This window comes from Acipenser ruthenus, chromosome 35, assembly GCF_902713425.1.
Source record: "Acipenser ruthenus chromosome 35, fAciRut3.2 maternal haplotype, whole genome shotgun sequence".
In the NCBI taxonomy this organism is placed as follows: domain Eukaryota; kingdom Metazoa; phylum Chordata; class Actinopteri; order Acipenseriformes; family Acipenseridae; genus Acipenser; species Acipenser ruthenus.
This window is the reverse complement of record NC_081223.1, coordinates 9,069,642-9,082,117: the sequence shown is the minus strand read 5'-3', so window position 1 is coordinate 9,082,117 and position 12,476 is coordinate 9,069,642. Positions and strand designations below refer to the sequence as shown.

At 39.7% G+C, this 12,476-nt stretch overlaps 1 protein-coding gene across 2 annotated transcripts in view; it reads right to left on the bottom strand.

Annotated features, from left to right (window-relative positions):
- The window catches only part of LOC117395321 (DENN domain-containing protein 4B-like), a 54,237-nt gene extending 41,990 nt beyond the window's left edge, over positions 1-12,247 (bottom strand). The window contains exon 1 of one of the 2 annotated variants that reach the window (XM_059007290.1): positions 11,911-12,247. The gene's annotated coding sequence lies outside the window, so the exon portion shown is untranslated. Of the gene's footprint in view, positions 1-9,667; positions 9,905-11,910 lie in introns of those variants that run through there. The other variant, XM_059007289.1, reaches the window with a different exon arrangement.
- Positions 12,248-12,476: the final 229 nt, after the last annotated feature.

Below are 12,476 nucleotides of genomic sequence, written 5' to 3'. Positions count from 1 at the left end.
GACTACTTTGTAGAAATACAAAAATGAAATGAGTTAGTAAGAGTACGCATTCATATCAACCATTCTTCACTCAAGGACCACTTGGTGAACTCCAATGAGCTGTCCTGTTGTGCTCTTGGTCTTGTATGACGATACAAACAGTACACACCTCTATGACGATACCATACGTCATGTAAAGAAAGCATCCCGATTCTGCGATGCACGATGAATAATACACCCCTAATTGTGAGATGTGAAAATAGCACCCCATAGGGAATAATGGCCCACTGAAATGCATTGGACCCCACAGTCACAACGAAAACAAACAATAAGTTCATGACAAGGGAACTCAATTACAGGCGACTGGAGGGTTCAAATGAACATTAATGTTGGTTCTGTGTAAGATGAAAGGAAGATAATATAGGAAAGTATTGGTGTGATCACGTACACAAACTGGATTGTACGTTTGTGTATTTGTACTGTGAAGCAACTTAAATAACTGCTGCAAAAACTCGGAGCAGAGCATGTTGTAAGCAAACTTCACAGCATCTACAGACATGGCAGGAAATGGTATATTCTGTGGGAAAGATCACCAAGATAAAATTAGAATTTTAATACCACAACCCCGCAAGACGTTGGTTTGGTCACAGTTCAAGCTCCCACAAAGGTTATACTAACGGATCTGGAGCCTCCCTAATCTCTATCACACTGTGCTCAATGCCAAGGCATGAGTGGTACTTGCAGCTCAGTCAAAACATACAGAAAGCTAGAACAAGTACAGGCAGGCATTGACATAGTCTCCCTGCGATCCAACACGGAGATCACTTACAATGAAATGGTGTTCCTCCTTTAACAGGTCGAGTTTCATCATTCAGATCACAGGGCATTCCCCTAGCGCAGTGGTGCGCAACTCAGGTCATAGAGGGCCGGTGTCCCTCCTGGTTTTTGTTCTAACCATACCCTAAATTAGTTAATTGGACCAATTAAGCTTCTAATAAGGTTCAGTAAAAGTACTTTAGGGTGCAATAAAAACCTGCAGGGACACCGGCCCTCCAGGATCGAGTTTTGCACCGCAGCTGGCAGGCAGAGAAACTACTCCAACTAACAAACCCCTGCCAGCGAGCTTCACAGCAAACAGTGCAATTCATTTCAAACTTGAATTAAACCCCTCGCTAGGGCTGGTTTCACTGCAATGCCTCTTTAATCCAAGGCTCTTTATTCCAGGTAACTTTGTTTGTAAGTTTGTTTAGAGCAGCTCCATTCAGGAGGTACTCATAATCACCGAGTACCTGAAAGGGAGAGCGGATAAGGTTTCAAATGTCTCATTTATCACAAGTTTAATATTGTCCGAGTAGAGAGCAGGCTTCGCAACAGCAGTCTGTATGCCAGAGCAAAGGGAAGCATGAGAAAGAGCGAATGTACAGGTTAGTTATATTTGTATAAAAATTCAAGGGTTTATCGGACTATAGCCCAATGCAATCTGAAACGCCTACAGGAGGCTGGGAGTGTGTGGTGAAAAATCAAGGCAGCTCTCGTGTTCACCTGCAGAGAGTGACAGACACATGGGATCAGTGCATAAGGGGTCTGTTTTTTTACCTTAAAAACTAAGACAGTAGTGGTTTAAACAGTGAGCATTTTAAGATGTGCCAAATGGGCCAAATTGCACAAGTGGGTCTACACAGGATTGAATGTGAAACATAGAAGAATGAGGCAACAGACTGCACAATTACCCTGTGCTACAGCTCCTTCTTGTTTGGAACAGTTGATCAATGCTGAAATGCTTTTCTTGAAAAGTTTCTGAAACGGCAATCAGACACGTTAAGCTGACAGACTCCAGGCAGCACTCATCTTTTCTATCAGTCGCTCAGTGCTGGCCACAACACACAGAGCTCATCTCTGAAGAAACGTCTATTTTGAGTTTATTTTGAGCACCAGCCAGAATTGATTTCGTAAGCGGTGGGAGTATGTGTGCATCAGATAAATATATCCTCCCGGGAACAAGGCTGTAGTAAACACTGAGGATACGTCAGGGTACGGGGTGAACAAAAAATTAGAAACACCTGCCATAACACTTTCAATAGGGTACAGGACTAGCGTCGGCAGCACGGATTTAACGTGACAAGTCTGCAAGCAGTTTAAAATGTTCTGGAGAGTTATGTGTGCACTCCTCAATGAGTACCCATCTCTCATTCATTCAAAGTGTGAGAGACTAAGAGGGAAGTGGTGTGGCTCTACTGGTTAGAGCCGAGGGACTGGGAGAAAGGGTTCATGGGAAAAAAAAGCCACAGAAACCATATATGCCTATTGAAAGCGACAATGAAACAATGAAGAAGTCGTCTCTGCACATTTCTCTAGCGTTATGAAATGTCTCAGGAACACAAAGCTCACAAAAGAGGAAGAAAACTGCTTTTAGAATCTTTGGTGCTACTCATTCAACGAGAATCAGTTGTAACCATAGCTACAGTACCGCTGTTTGACATCATCAAATTGGAGGGGGATTACCTCATCTGTGTCGCAGGCGATTGGCTCAGAGGGGAATTCCAGATTGATTGGAACATTCTCTCCAGTAAACTGCTGCAGCAAGAGGTTTGTGAAATAACAGGGTGTATCTACAGTCACAATGCAAAGTGCAGCACTGCAGATATCACACTACATACCAGCTCTCTGCACTCAGACCATGTGACGTGCATCGCAGGGACCAGGATGCAGCAGTTTATCTGCAGCGTTAACTGACCATGAGTTCAGGAGCGGCTGTTCAGTTCTCGTTACCTGCTGTAGACAGGTGCAATGTAGACAGACAGTGTTTACAGTAGTAAGCACCGGCACCATCTAGTGCACAGCCAGTGTATTGCTAGCAAAACAAAAGGAACTTTGATCCAAAGTGGCACTTTTTTAAAGACACTTTGGCAGATCTAGCCTGCGACACAGATGTCAATGGCAGGCGACTGGATCTGAAGAGCAGAGCTCCTGAACCAGTTCATGCACGGCGACCTCACGTGGGGACAAATACAAACACTCTCTTCTTGTGTGTGTTTGCAATTCTCTCTCTCTTGACAGACAGATAGATTTTTATTTTATTTTTTTTTATAAATTTAGTCGTTGCCAATTTTTATTATTTTCACCCCAATTTGGAAATGTCCAATTATTTTTAGGCTCAGCTCACCGCTACCACCCCTGCGCTGACTCGGGAGGGTGAAGACGAACACACACTGTCCTCCGAAGCGTGTGCCGTCAGCCGACCGCTTTTTTTCACACTGCGGACTCACCATGCAGCCACCCAAGAGCTACAGCGTCGGAGGACAACGCAGCTCTCAGGCAGCTTACAGGCAAGCCCGCAGGCGCCCGGCCAGACTACAGGGGTCGCTGGTGCGCGGTGAGCTGAGGACACCCTGGCCGACCTAACCCTCCCTCCCTCCGGGCGACGCTCGGCCAATTGAGCGCCGCCCCCTGGAAGCTCCCGTCCTCAGTCGGCAAAGGAATAGCCTGGACTCGAACTCGCGACGTCCAGACTATAGAGCGCATCCTGCACTCCATGTGGAGCGCCTTTACTGGATGCGCCACTCGGGAGCCCCCTAGACAGATAGATTTTGAAACAAATTTTCAATTAAATATATTTGTGTCCAGCTATTTTCAATATTTAATGCATGAAAGGCCTTATTGTTAGTGTCAGGTTTGAACAATACCAGCGGCGGAGCGACTAATCTGATGAACAGGAGCAACGACACTGTTGTTGTTAAGAGTGCTAGTTTATTTGCCGTTGTTTACTGTGGTTATAATAAAAAGTCATTTTCTTACTCGGAGACGTAAACATATCGTTACAGTACAGTTTTGTCATTCGAGTCATGGAACAGGAAAGCGTTTTATTTACTGTACATGTTAAGTATATAGTTGTTTTTGGCACAATTTGCATTTTTTTTTCATATGGTTCCTCATTTAAAAACTGTTTCATTCTTGCAGGTCCGATAAAAAGGAACCGGCTGTGGGATCTGGTGTGATCCGGCACAAATGCCACAAGCCGGGAGTTTAATGTTAAATAAATTGTTCCTCCTCCCTTACAGCTGCATGAACATCTCCTATCACAAAACCTGCAGACTCAAGGGGATTGAGCTCCTTGCTTGCACAGCCCAGTGGACTACAGTGTTCACAGCTGACAGCCTCTGCTTGCCAGAGGCCCAGGGCTGAATGGGAGGGGGAATGACGATTTTGGATTGGCTGTAGCAGCTAAAACACTGCACTCCATAAACAATTGCATAGTGTCCCAGGGGAGTAAAGGTCTGATTACACTGGGAGCAGCAGTGGAATGCGGAAAGCGGGAAACCGTGCGGCAAAAAAAAATTAATCTATTGTTTTGAACGGGTGCAATAACACCGAGTGCAGGACGGAAAAGCAGCACGGCAGAAAACCACACGGGATAGAAACCAGAGCGATTGTTTTTTAAATACCGCGCGGCAAATCTCCACCTAGACCAATCAACTGAAGTGATGTTGTTTGACGTTATCTGCACTATGCACAGTGAAACATGCCGAACGAAAGACTGATTTTCGAGGTGCAAAAGTGCCCTCAACTGTATGATACGTCCCGTCCAGATTATAAGGATACGCTAATGAAGCAAGACACCTGGGACACCATAGCGGCCAAACTGGACATGTCAGTTAAAAATATTTGCATTTGAAGACCGACAGAAAACATACACTATATAGCGTACTGTATGTCATAGACCTCCAAGCAAAACACTCCAAAGTTGAAAAAAAAAGGTCTCAATAATGACAGGCTTTTGCAGTATTTCATGGAGGTTTTTTGTACAGGTTTTTAAATGTTACTGTCATAAAACTATTGGATTCGCCAATTCAGTCATGCAATGCACACTATCTTTATGCATGCTATCAGATGTGAGTTAAAAACAAAACAAAAAAACCCAACTATATAAATGTAATGTAATATATATATATATATATATATATATATATATATATATATATATATATATATATAATGTAATTATAAAATACAACGTTTATTAATATAAATATAACATCTACTTTTCCTGTAGTATTTTTGTTTATTTTTTTCTGTCACTTCCAATAATCGCTGGTTCTTTTGTAAACGGTGAGTTATGAATAATAATAATATAATGCACGTTCTTCTGCTTGTCCATTTCTTTGGCACTGTTTCTAAAGCATTAAATGGAGTTGGACCAGCCTGTCTTCAGTGTTCCTCCTGTTCGAATCAATACCATAAATATACATTTGAATGGTTCCCTCCATAGTTCTCCTCCTTTTTTCTCTCATGTTAATTTGGGAGGCCGCACCTTTCAGGCCAGAGCAGCTCATCTATGGAATTTGTTTCCAAAGGAAATTAGAACCTCTTCTAGCTTTCTTCAGTTTAGAAAGTTATTAAAAACTTTGCTTTAACAAAGAATATCGGGTAACTTTAGAGTGAAAAGGGTTTAATAATTGAATACATGATTTGAAAGTGTATAATTGTGTGCATTGTACTGTTCTGTGTGTTTTACATGATGATCTACCATGTTTTTTTTTTTATCACATGGTACTGTATGTTAATGACTTGAATGTTTTTTTTGCCTTGTACAGTGCTCCGATGCCAATTTGGCGCTATATAAAATGCTAAATAAATAATGAAATATCCTTGTTTACTTTTGCTTTATACTTTGGGTGTGTACAATAAGGTGTTATTGTGTGATAAAATAAAACTGTTACTTAATACCCACTGACACAACCTTTTAACGATGTTGCTGGAATGTTGCAATTTAGTTCTGTTAATGCTATAAGGTTGTATGTTAGTGGCTTCTCCATGACTGCATCTGAAGTATTTGAAGATGTTACATAATAAACGCTGGGTCTCAATAGTCGGGTAGGCTTCTGGCAAATATTGTAAAGAAACGTCCCTGGCGCTATACAGAATAATAATAATAATAATAATAATAATAATAATAATAATAATAATAATAATAATAATAATAATAATAATAGATTGTAATGACTCTTACTATTTTTTGACGGTAAAACAGGAGACAGAGAGAACAATTATTAACAAATGTATTATACTTCACAATAAACAAGGTCCCTGTCCGGGGGGCCAGGACCACGCCACGTAAAATAAGAAATACCAAACCTCAATGAGAGGCTGCACTCAGCAAACGTATGATTGCAGCGCAGAACAAACTCTCTCGCTGCCATATTTGCGATATTCCTTGTTTTAAATTGACGTCTTCTTGTCTAAATGATTCACCAAAAGTTATTGGCTACTGTGCCAATTACACTGCGCATAAGACGTGATTACAAGCGAATGCGTTGTCATGACAAGCCACTAATGTAAACTAACTATCAACCAACGTCGGGAATACGTGGCTCGTGTCATTTTTTTTATAACACGTACCAATTAAAGTTGGTACATGTAGTAATTTCTGTGCTCCGATTGGTCTAAATGAGTACGCGTAGTGAATATTTGAAATGCGTACACAACGTGTTTTCGACCCAGATGGTCTTCCATACACGCAGGTCCTCTGGGAATTTGCGGCTGGAACTCATTACTTGTCCTATATCTCTCCAGAACCAATGAAACACCTGGAAGTGACGTCCTGCCCGCCCACGCTGAGCCTACACCGATTGCATACATGCCAACAGTCCCTATATGGTCGGGACAGTCCTGATTTCCAAGCAAATGTCCCACGTCCCGATGCATAGGAAGAAAGTCATGATGTTTACCCATAGGAAAAAAAATCATTTATTCTGCACAGTAGAGTTAGTGAAAACCACACGCTGTGCTCTTCATGCGGCTGATACATCTGCTGATCACTAACTTATACAAAGACACTTCATTATGTCTATTTTTAACCCCGGTGAAGTCAGGTTGATATTCGGGTGGATATTTGATATTCGCGCAAAAACACTAATATTTCACCCAATGAAAGATGCTATGCTAAGGAGTAATTTAAGCCATGTCTCCATTTGCGAGTTAGCAATCTCTAGTTATGAACATGAAAAATACGCATTCGTATTCACTTTACATTGTACAGTAGGTAACGTCATATAATGGTTCATAGCTCCTACATAAAAACTCACAATACAATGCCATTTCACCTCATGAAAGATGGCATGCTAAGGAGTAATTTAAGCCATGTCTCATTGATTTGCGAGGTAGCAATCTCTAGTTATGCACCAGGAAAATATGCATTCATAATCACTTTACAGAACTCTTACATAAAAACCTGCAAAAGCATTGTTATTAGTCTTGTTTTATGAACACAAAATATACAAGCTAAAAGTCATAGCCTGCGTCACTTTTTTAATGTGCAAACTCGCAAGCAAATATAATGTAGTGCCTTTGCAGCAAATGGAAAAAATGCATTAATTCTTAATTCTTGCTGTGTATGTATGTATGTATGTATGTATATTGTAATGGATGTAGCTGGAAAGGGGGGCCTGCCATATAAAAATGTTTTGTTTTATGGCAGGGACAGAGTTAAAGTCTCCCTGCCAAGATAATTGCTTTTGTTTAATTGTTTTGTTGTTTTGTTAATTGTTGTATTAGTAATGATCCCCTGCACCTGGCTATCATTGTAAATTAGAGCCAGGTGCAGGGTATTTAAAGGAAGCAGCCAGTTTGTTCAGGGCTGCTGTGGAGAGCCTGCTTGTTTGTGTGCACAAGCGCAGGAAAAGAAAAGGTCGTGTAAACCGGTTTTGTTTGTATGTTTTGTTTTAACAGGTAAACAGTCCTGTTTATTAGTTTAGGTTCCTGTATTGTGTTTAGTTCGGTGCTCAAGAAAAGACCTAGGTGTTTGCTTGTTTTGTTTATTTTTGTTTTTGTTATTATTAAAAAAAAATAAAAATAGTGCAAGAGCACCTTAAAAACCTCCATTTCTGTGTCCTGGGTCTATTTTTAAAGGGGCAACGAACCTGAAGGGTGCACGACAAGGTACAATAGATTTTATATATATATATATATATATATATATATATATATATATATATATATATATCACACTTTTTTGGTATCATTCCCCCCATTAAAGAATTACAGCTGCAAGGGCGTCCCTCCTGTGGCTTATAATGTTAAAGTGTGAGAAAACTTGCAAGTATCAGGTTAGAGAAATAGGACAGCAAACGAATGTGTAGCATCAAATGACAAAACATGATTAAGGTACTATGTGTGTTTAATTTTTATACAAAACAAGAATGGGGATAAGAACAGCAAGAAAAGCATCATCAACAGTAATATTATTACTACTAAATAATAATAAACGCCAGGTTTTGCTTTGAAACGTGATGATTTTCCTATAACTAAACAAGCAAAACGTTTTCAAAAATGTAGATAATTTATATAGAAATGGTATGTTTGTTTATGCCCAAAAATGTTGCATTTACATCAAATCTTAATACAATGCTTGAGAGAATCGCGTGAACAAAAATAAAATGCATGCTGCAGTTATTTGCGAGTTTTTATGTAGGAGCTATGAACCATTATCTGACGTTACCTACTGTACAATGTAAAGTGAATATGAATGCATATTTTCCGTGTGCATAACTAGAGATTGCTAACTCGCAAATCAACGAGACATGGCTTAAATTACTCCTTTGCATAACATCTTTGATTGGGTGAAATTAGTGTTTTGCACGAATATCAACCTAACTTCACCGGGGTCTATTTTTACTGTCCTGATGGTCGTGTCTTGAGTTAGTACCAACATTTCACAAATAAAACGCAGGCATATCTTTACAGCAAATGGACAGTCAACAAACAGTAACGGACTAAAAATAATATAAAATAAAACAACAAAGATTCGGCCGACAACAAACACTTGATGATAAACCGATACCGTCACACCAACTGGCAGTATCGATTTCCAGACCTCAACGCGTTCCAATCGATTTCATGTAATGTATCGCTCGTAGCAGCCGGCATGTCTGCTAAGAAATGTAATAATAATAATAATGTTTCGAAAGGATGGATCATGCATGCTCCAGCAGTAACACGGCTCTATGTTACATAACACGGCTAGACTCAGAGATTTGGAATTCAAATTAAAAAGCCTTTTTTCACCACGGACCCTACATTTAAAAAAAAAATCAAATACTGTATGGCTAGACATATTGCTTGCGCAGTAAATTAAATATTTCAAATGCAGTATACTGCTATATTTTAATAAACACGCATGCACATACTGTACTATAGGAAATTGTTCACATATTAAAATACTGTATGCTAGTACTGTACTAGCATACAGTATTTTAATATATGAACAAATTCACTAAGCGTCAAACCTGAGGACGTTTTAAATATAAATGGGATTATTATTATTATTATTATAATATTAAACCGCTAGGTTTTATGTACGGTGCTATTCAGACACTGGTGTGGTGATTGCATGAACACCATTTCCTCAACGAAACCGTTATGCTCTATAAAACACTAGATACAAAAATAGCCACGCCACGCTCTCCGTTTAAACGGTTTGAGGAACTGTGGTAATCAAACTTAAGCGAATTTGTCTGTGGTTTTTATGAATAAATAAAGACATGACACATTGCCGGGAGTCGTGGTCCTTATTAAACCATTCGCACCTGCTTGTGTGTGTGTACACTGACAGCTTATCCGTGTGCCGGCTAAAAGCATGAAAAAAACCAAGAAATAACAGAGATACACACTTGAGTCGAGGCAGCGCCCTTACCGGTTATTGCACGTTTGCAGCGTCCATTCGTCTGTGTAATTGTCATCCTTTTAAAGTTGTTACGTCATGTTTTATTTTTCTCCCATGTTCGCGTTGTACGGTCTTTTTTTTCCTAGTTTTTTTTTTCTGCCAGTCTCTGCGTTCGCTTGCGCCTACTGGGAATAATGTACATGAAACCAAACCAAGGGGAGGGCCAAGCGTCGTTTCCCTTTTACACCAGAATCAGGAGGGGACAAAGTCAACAGGGACCACTATCGCCGTGGAGGAACTACTGCATACATTATTGCGATTAAAAATATATATATATTTTTTTTTTATAACGTACGGAACTGTATGAGGGAACGGTCCTTTTACGTAGGCACTTCTTTATCGTTAGCTTCTTATGGAAATAACTAACATAATTTAATGGCGTTTCGTACAGTTTTTTTTGTTACTTCTTGTGGTAGCGTTCCTTGCTTGGTTCTACAGAGAGCGGGTGTTGTTTCGAAGATTGTTTTAATTAATCCACTTTTTTTTCTGAGTTTAATTATGAAAACAGAATCAGCTCAATTTATTTAAAGGGATGTCACCTGATTAAAAATAAAACCCGAAAACTTCAAGCCCTGCTTGTGTGTGTTCACATTTACGTTTTCCAAAATACATAACACATTATTTTAAAATAAAATACAGTGCATGGTGGGATATTATCACATTAATTTCCACTGTTTATTGCGCTGCTAGGAACTGTAACCAAACTATTCTAATGGAGTGTGGACGCATTACGCCCGACTAAACATGGCACGGTACTTGAGTGTGGACGCTGGATTAATTAGAACGGGTTCGAGCACGGTTCTCCAGATCGGTTCTGTAGTGTGGACAGGGCCTTCGACCACTCCAGCAAAACTATGGTATAGTGCCGTTTGTACTGCCAAGAGGTCCGGACCAGTCCGCTGTTATATTCTGATTTTACATCATTCATTTTCCTTTTGGCTAATCATTTTGTTTGGTCACGCTTTCTTAGTTTAATTGTTCACGTGGTTTATTTTGAGTTAAGGCTTATTCACTTGAAGTTATAGATCTGTATAAACTAATGTAATCGGCCAAGGTTGTGTGATGCACTGACGTCACGTTATTTAATGTTTAGAAGTGAAAGGTTTGCTTAAATGGGTTTACTATATGTTTTATGATAACCTTACAAATGCACAAAACATATATAAATAAAAAAACTGTGTACGCGTGTCCTGCATTTAGGGCATGATAGTTGTAGATAACGTTTTAACCAGACTGATAAATGGTTCGTAAATAATTGCTAGTTATTATTATTTATTTCTTAGCAGACGCTCTTATCCAGGGCGACTTACAATTGTTACAAGATATCACATTATTTTTACATACAATTACCCATTTATACAGTTTTTTTTTTTTTTTTTACTGGAGCAATCTAGGTAAAGTACCTTGCTCAAGGGTAAAACAGCAGTGTCCCCCACCTGGGATTGAACCCACGACCCTCCGGTCAAGAGTCCAGAGCCCTAACCACTACTCCACACTGCTGCCCCCTGTGTTGTTACAAAGTTGTTAATTTGATATTGCGTTATGAATATTTCTGAGGTGATTGTGGCTGGGTATCAATAGCTTCTATATAATTGAATGTACCTGAAGTGATTGCGGCTGGGTATGAGAATAGCTCCTATATAATTGAATATACCTGAAGTGATTGCGGCTGGGTATGAGAATAGCTCTTATATAATTGAATATTACTGACAATTTTATAGATGCATGCCATCATGCTTCAGTTTGTTTTACTTTAAAAGTAAAAAGTGTAAACGACCTGAAAGAACAGATCAAGCATTTGGTATTCTCTATACGTCGTTTTTTTAACAAACCTCTCACCTCCCTGAGCATTAATAGCTCAGTGTCTTCAACATTAACGACAAACCTCCAATGCTTTCTAAGGAGACGCTCTGTGCATTTTGCATGTATATTATTATTATTATTATTATTTCAATACACACACTCGCAATCTTTTGATAAGCTGGGTAACAGGTCCTAGCTGCAGTAGATTCACAGATTGGTCGTGTTTAAAATAGAAAATATTTCGTGTGTTAGTTTTTTCCGCATTTTTGGTATATGTACCTATGCTGGTTATTTGAAGCTCGTCTTACACAGTGGATGAGTACGTTCATGTTTTAAAGTACAATCTACCTGTAGTTTATCATGTAACACCAACAAAACAAAAAACGTGTATCTAAAATCCCCCTACCTACCAGTATGAAGTCCAGTATGAAGCGCGCTCTCACCTCCTCTTCATCCCATTATAATCTTTAACTGGGACGCTCTTCGCCTTTTAACGATGCCCGGGCCCTGTTGAAATGTCTGGAATACCTGGCGCCACTGCAAAGATGCATGTATTCTATACTAGTGATTAGCAAAACAAAAGCCGAATCAAATCAAAACGTCTATCGCACCTGCTAATGTGAAGCAGCGAGAATGTTTGTTAGACAGAAACAATGCCCTTTATTACTGTACGTTAAGCATTACTGGGAAAAAAAATTCATAAGCCAAAATGAAAATTCATGATTAAAACTAACCGATCCTAATACAATAGCGGCAATTATGTGTGATCCAGAGCACGCCGCAGTACACAGGACGCAGTAACGTGCAAGAGGAAAAAGTGCACTTTCCGGGATGCTGGAAGAGGGGAGGCGAAGGGGAGGCAGATGGATGGGCTTACTACAACCACGTGTGTGTTCTACTGTGTTCTTTATCGGCTGGGCGGTGCACTGTTTCCATTGATTTAAGACACACTCTTCAAATAATTACGTTACCTGAG